Here is an 8,214-nt window from a genome sequence, read left to right on the forward strand (position 1 = left end):
TGTTCACACGTTGAAATTAACAACATGCGTGTACAGTTGAAAAATGATGATTCAACTTCAGGTTTTGCAAAACAATTGCTGGATTTAGGAAATGGAAAAATGCCAATTGAGCCAACCACAAATTGTGTAAAGTTTCCCTCTAACTTTTGCAGGATCACACAATCGAAGGATGAGTTAATAAATTGTGTTTTTCAAAATCTTCAACGTAATTTCAAAAATAGGCAGTTGTTATGTGAGCGTGCTTTACTGGCACCCAAAAAGCATTGACGTTAATTGTATCAATAATATTATTTTGAATAGAATCGATGGTAATTTAAAAACATATAAATCCATCGATACTGTTACAAATAATGATGATGTCGTCAATTATCCTGTAGAATTTTTTAAAAAAACTTGATTTACCAGCCTTTCCACCCCACGAATTGAAGTTGAAAATTGGCGTTCCAATTATTTTTTTATTTTATTGCGAAATATTGATCCACCACGTCTTTGTAATGCTACTCGATTAACAGTTAAGAAATTAATGAACAACTTAATCGAAGCAACGGTCAATATAAAGGAACGGATCAATTACTACCTCGGATCCCAATGACAACATCGGAAATGCCATTCGACTTTAAACGGTTGCAATTTCCTATACGTTTGGCATTCGCGATGACAATAAACAAGTCTCAGGGTCAATCCCTGCAAGTGTGTGGAATAAATCTCGAAAATCCATGCATCTCACATGGTAGCTTTATGTTGCATGCTCGCGAGTTGAGAAACCTTCAGATTTGTATATCTACGCGCCTGAGGAGAAAACGAAAAATATTGTATATCCCAAGGCTTTAGAATAGGAAATAAAATAAAATTAAATAAATTTTGTAAATTTATGCTAATGAATAGGAATAAGAAATAATTATTAAGAAATAATATATGTACATAAATATCATTAATTAATAAATTACTTTAAATACCAAACTTTCTTTGTCTTATTACTTTATGGTTTTGGATAGTGACAAACAAATATTAATACAATTTTTATAAACAAAAAATGTATATTTGAACATTTTTTATTTTATATCGCCAGGAGTAGCAAAGCACGCCGGGTTATAGCTAGTAAAAACAATAAAAGACATAAGTATGGTTAATTTTGTTTGCATTGTCGAAAGAATTTAAAGGTGTAATAGTATTTTTAACACAAGTGTCAATTACAAGAGGGGAGGTATTATTTTCTCATGACATTATGTATGCATGTATATTATTTTGCTTATCAAACATCAGCGTCACTAATCCTCGATACAAAGGTTATGATGTTATACATTCTACTTTAAAAGTGTGTGACAACCATGTCACATTTCATATAAATACTTCAGAGTGACATCAATTGAAAAACATGTAAGAAAAAACAAGTAAGAGTGTTCTATTCGGCTGTGCCGAATCTCGTATACCCACCATCAAAACGTATGCCGTAAAAGGAATGCTCCCCTGTAAACATAAGGGTGATACTTTAAATATGTATATCTTAAGTCAATTATTGACTGAGCTCTTTTGAATTAACAAAATATTTATTTTTAGAAACTAAATTTTTTTGTTGAATTTTGTAAACCGTGAACATATCTACATATATGGGTAGTAGGGTCAATTATGGACCGATTGTCGTAAAATTTGATAGAAAGGATTCGGTTCGTGCAATACTTATTCGATTCGAATTTGAACGCTCTACTCGAATTTTTAATGAGCGTTAAATTCATTTTTTGAAGCGGACCTTATATGGAGGTAGGGTCAAATATGAAACGATCCACGTAAAATTTGGTGGAGAGGTTTTGGATCGTCGGAAATTTGATTATATCAAATTTCTTTGCTATACTCTAGTTTTCACGGCAGTAATGAGCGTTAAAGTAATTTTCTGAAGGGGACTTTATATGGTGGTAGGGTCAATAATGGACCGATCCACATAAAATTTGGTAGAGAGGTTTTGGATCGCATCAAAATTATGTGTGTCGAATTTCATCGCTATACTCGTATTTTTTGAAGCTAGTAATGAGCGTTCAATTAATTTTCTGAAGGGGGTAGGGATAATTACGGACCAATCCACATAAAATTTGATACGGAGATTTTGGTTTATCAGAAACTCACTTATGTGAAATTTCATCGCTATGCTCGTATTTTTAAGCCAGTAATGAGCGTTAAAGTAATTTTCTGAAGGGGACCTTATATGGGGGTAGGGCCAATTATGGACCGATCCTCAAAAATTTGGCAGGGAGATTTTCTCTCATATAGAACTTATTTATGTTAATTTTCATCGCTATACTCGTACTTCTAAAAGAGTTATGCCCGTTAAAGCTGTTTTTCGGGTGTAAGGCTGTTACAGTGTAGACACTATACCGAATAAAACACGTATTGCTGATCGATAAATTTTGCGAAATAAATAAAAATCTGCTTGATTATAATAGTATCCGCAGGTTTGTTTCGAAATAAAAACAAGTAACAGTGTTATATTCGGCCATACCGAATTTTATATACCCACCTTCAAATCATTTCCGAAAAGGAATGCTTGCTTATAAATAAACTTCGATATTTACAAACCGATGCTTTTGTTATTATCGAAAAAATTTTCCAATTTATTAAATCTATGTTGAATTTTATCATCATATATCGATATTAGTATGAAAATCAGGGTAGTTTTTGGAAGAGCGCCTTTAATGAGTGCTTAAGTATGGACCGTGCTCTTCCGAATTGAAAATTTTAAAAACAAATCGTTTTTGTCAAATTTTTATAACCATAAACTGTTTTTTTGTAAAACGATTATTAGTTTCGAATTTCATAGCGATTATTAGTTTCGAATTTCATAGCGATTATTAGTTTCGAATTTCGCATCTTCAATTCAGTTATGAGGTTTAATTTTCTGAAGAAACCGATAATAGGAGGTTGTATCAGTTACTGATTCTCATTAAATTCAGTTGAAAAATTTCAGTTCTTTTTTTGAGCCATTATTGAGCGTGAAAGTCATTTCCTGAAGTCGACCTTATTAGAAGAAATTACGTTTCGTAAAGATGTTGTTTATTCTGAATTTCATCGCCTAAGTCGTATTTTTAAGTAACTAATGAGTGTAAAACTAATTTTCTGAAGTGGTCCTTAAATGGGGGATAGGATCATTTATCGATCCATAATCAAAAACAAAATAATTTTTGTTTGTAAAAATTAAATTATTTTAAAAATAATTTTAAACTGGAAACAAATAAAATAAAATAATTTAATTAACAACAATACCAGTAATAAGCGTTAAAGTAATTTTCTGAGAGTGTCCTCATATTGGGGTTATGGACCGATCCTCCTAAGATTTTTTAGAGAGAGTTTTTGGCTCGCACAAAACTTGTTAATGTCGAATTTCACCGCTGTACTCGCATTTTTGAGCCAGTAATGGGCGTTAATGTAATTTTCTGAATGAGTAAGAAACTTTTTTATGTCAAATTTCGTCACTATACTCGTACTTTTTATTCAGTAATGAGCGTTAAAGTCATTTTCTGAAGGAGACCTTATATGGACCGATCCTCATAAAATTTGGTAGAGAGATTATATGAATCTCATTTATGTTGAATTTCATCGCAATACTCGTATTTTTACAGTAATTCCAGTTAAAGCTATTTTCGGCGGTCCACTTGTATGAAGGCTATTCGAAAACGTTTAGCGATATTGCACATTTTGAATACCAAACAAACCTTACCATTAAGGTATATTTGTGGAAAATTTGAACCTTCTATCTCATTTCGTTCGGCCTCTACCGTGCTTTCAACAGACAGACGGACAGACAGATATGGCTAGATCGTCTTAGAACTTAATAAGGACCCAGAATATATATATACTTTTGTGGGGCTATGAATATTTCGATGTTACAAACGGAATGACAAAATCAATATATAATAAGTTAGAGAGCTATATTCGGCTGAGCCGAATATTAAATACCCTCCACCAGCTTATTTTGTATTAATAACCTTTTAGTTAATCAAATATTTGTGGAAACAGGGTTTCTCATCTTTTCTAATACAAAAAGCAAAGATTTAAATATTTTAAATCTGTTACAATTGCAAGTTTTTCGCAGCACGATTTTCTATAATATTTTATAGCGCCTTATAATATGCTTTAAATATATTTAATAACTTCCAGGTATGCATGTGTGTAAAATATTTAAGAAAATTTAGGTATGTACTGTTGTACAGAATTTGTTTATACTAAATTAATTTTACTAAAAAAATTACAATTAATTATATACGGTTAAAGTGTTTTTACAAAAACATTTCTATAAATAAAAGCTATATTTCTGTCAAAATTTGTATCTACACGCAAAGAAGAAATATGGTTCGGGCTACCATAAACTGAAACTATCATTAATGTTTAGTATTATAATTCGTACAACCATGTAAAATAGTTCTCTATGCAGAACATAATATGATCTCAGTAGATTACCATAATATTATTCCTATCCAAACATAAAAAATGGTCCCTACAATAACAATATTGTTTAATTTTTAACAGAAAATATTACTCCGTATAACTATAATATGTTCTATTTTTATAATTAAATAGTACCCCCAATAATAAGACGCAATACTTGAATGAATCATTTTATTTTTTATATAACAATTTAAAAATGTTTAAAATAATAAATTTTTATTAAAAAACATAAACAAATTTAAGTAGTAATTCAATATAGCTGTAATAAATTCGTTAATTTTTATAATTACATATTAATATAATAATTAGATTCAATTTAAGAACATTATACATTCTTTTGATGTACAAATATATGCTATGAAATCAGACTTTAATGATTTTATATTTATTGATAAAAAAATGTCTTCATATTCAATACGAAATGCAAAGTAATGAGAATCAAAGCCATGGTTTATGAGTCTTTGTACGCACAAGATATATGTATTATCAATAAAACATATGTGATCAATTAGTCCAAATTCTGGGATTTCGTATTCATATTCTCCAATGTGTACTACCATTCCTGGCTTATAGACTATATGTTCATATTGCAGGAATGATATTGTATGTAATGAAAAATCGGAAATAATTCCATATTTTTCAAAAAAAGTTTTATTTATTATATTTGTAGATCCTGTCTTAATCTTTTCACTTACAATATCGTTGTAATTTATTAAGAAGTCTAACAACTTTATCTGATATTTAATGCAAATTGTTTTTAATATGTTTACCTTGTTATTAGAACTATTACATATACCTTTTAGAATCTTATGGAATGATTCAAATCGCATAGACGAAATACTTTTCAAAGGACCAATTTCCTTTATAATAGCTGAATAATGTTGCATATTATGGAATTTAGGCTTTAAAGTTGATCCTGAAAGCTTTAAGTATAAAGCGTTGTGTTCACAAACTAATTGATTTAAATGCTCAACTATACCTTTTTGCATTGAATCAGATTCATATACTATTTGAACAATTTGCCTTAACAATAAATACAACGACCATTCTTCGCACTCAGAAACAAAATCACCAATTAATAAACTAAAACACTTTACAAATACAAACATTTCAGAAGCGGAAAATCTAAATTTAGTAATATTCTTTTTTAAAATCTCATTATCGAAAATAGGGGGCTTATTTTTTTTATGAATAGGACCGTAGTCAAATGTTACCATTCTGTAGTTTAATTGGCTCATAGAAAAGAATTTATAATGTTCAACAAAGCGTTTTATAATAAAAATAAAAACATAGTGACATACGCCTTCCAAAAGGTCGTACATAACATCTACACATAAGTTATTTGTAACATGAAAATTATTTAATTTATTCCAAACGGAGCATTCCTTTACACCAGTAAGTTTAAAATTATTCACTGCTAAATCGTGTGTATAGTTTTCAATGTTTCTTAACACATCTATATTTCTATTTGTGTTTAGTTTCATTTCATTTTTATTTTGTTTACACAAACGACAATAGAAATTACTTTGAAAACTCTCAGAAAAGCCAAGAATTGTGTTTAATCCAAGATTGTCACCTAAGATTAACGAGGGTATAATTTTTACTTTATTTATTATTTTGTCATCAATTTGTATTTTTACGTCAATACCCTCATTTTGTAAAAGATTGAGTTCTTCAATTAAGGGTGTAAAACAGAGGTATTACCAAATTGTTTCCTATCATCAGCAAATAATAACATAGCGACAAAAATGTGTGATAATTTTGATTGCAAATATTCAGGAATACATTGAATTTTAATGTACACGCCACCTAGTTTTTGAAATCCTGCGTGTGAACCTAATGCATTATTTGGTTCAAATTCATCAAAGTATATACATAAAGGTAAATATAATACATCGGAATCAGAACTATGTGCTAATTTATTTATTTTGTTGCGCCAAAAAGAGCTTTGTATGAAATTATATGTAACATCATTATTTCGATGCTTTAAATTTTTAATGTAGGACAATACTTCATTTAAAAAGTTGGTTCTATTAAAAAGAATATCAAACATTTTTCGCAATGGTAAAAGCGCTACGGAATAATCTATATTTTTAAGAATAGTTTGTCCGCCAGAAATAATAACCTCCTGTATTTCCCTATGTAATAAAATAAAATTTGCTTCTATGAAAAAATTAGTTTGTTTAAGTATATTTATAAATTTGTATTCTGATTCAATAATACTATTATCGCATAGCATTTCTAGAAATGCTATGATGTCTGCTGAAACATTAAAATTATTAAGTTTAGTTTTTAAAAGCAATAAGTGCTTTCTATAGCAGTTTATAATATTTTTGATAATCTCAAGGGTTTTGTTTCTAGGAATTATTTCGTTACAATAAGCTTTGACAATTTCTTTTAGAAGATCTAAACGTATATTAGAAAATAAAATTCCTTGTGAACTAGCATTGCAAATTTCTAAAATTAATATCTGAATTTATATTGCAATTGACATTTTCATCTCTTAATGCTGAAATCTCAGTTACAATTTTAATTTTTTTTGAATGGCTAAGTAAGTGGTGTCTGTATGACTGTAAAATACTAAACGTTCGATGGCATGTACTAAAACAGCATGGCATTGTAGATACATTTGGATGACGACTTCTTATATGTCTAATAAGTTCATTTACGTCCATAAAGTGTTTAAGGCAATTAAAGCATTTAAATACACTCATTGTTATTATTGAAATTAAAAATATTCTCGTATAACATTAAATTATTTGATTATATAATAATATCAAAAAATGTTTAATAAATAATTACTTCAATATTACTAAAAAAAAAAGGAAAGTATTTCAGTTGTACTAAAATTGTGTAAAAAATACTATGACTAGTAAATATTAAATCCTACATAAAGCCATACATACAAAATAGTTGTCAATAATTACTGCTTTGTATTTGTGAGGTTTTTTTGTGAGAGTTTTTACAGACGGTATCACCGTATCCCAAGGTGTGTTCACGCCAAAAATAAACTGCTGGACAAATAACCAAACATGAGTGCTGTATTTGGGATATTTAATGTTAATTGTAATGAAGCACTGAAAACAGACTTCTATTGCCCGAAGAGGATTTTAAAATTTTAATCGTTTACCACAGATTTCTACATATGCCATGCCAATAACATTCTTAGAATCGGCAATAAAATAGATTTTAGGTTGGCTTTCATTACAAAGTCTCTTTACACGAGCTCTAATTTCTTCATCCGCAGTCAGAATATTCTGTAAATAGAAAGCTTATATTAACACAATATTGTTTACCAAACGTTAAAAAATTTTCCCATACCTTACAGTAATGAATAAAAGATTCCTGAATTTCACCTTTATTTTGTTGCCTACAATTTGACAAGTTATACGGTATCAACATCAATGACAAAGCTATCTTAGAATCTGTTAGGTAATGGTTACTTAAGATCATAATATATATAAAAAAATATAAGTAAACAAATTAATATTATATAGTACCTTCGCTCTCTGCAACTTTAATATAACGTAAAATATCTTGCACTCTCAGATCTTTCAATTTTTCAGATTTTTTGAAAATACTGAAATACTTTTTCCATTGGGATATAGTATTTTAAAGTCTATGTCAAACTAAATAGAAATATAAAATAAGAAATATATAAATAAAAAAATTTAATTATAAAAATAGGAAAAAATAAAAAAAATCACAAATTTATTAAATTAAAAAATTTGTAATTTTTTACATTTATTACATTTGTAAACACTATTTCATTTATTAAAA

This window comes from Lucilia sericata, unplaced genomic scaffold (assembly GCF_015586225.1).
Source record: "Lucilia sericata isolate MDLA Ls3-8-SP2 unplaced genomic scaffold, ASM1558622v1 Contig001948F_arrow, whole genome shotgun sequence".
NCBI classification, from domain to species: Eukaryota; Metazoa; Arthropoda; class Insecta; order Diptera; family Calliphoridae; genus Lucilia; species Lucilia sericata.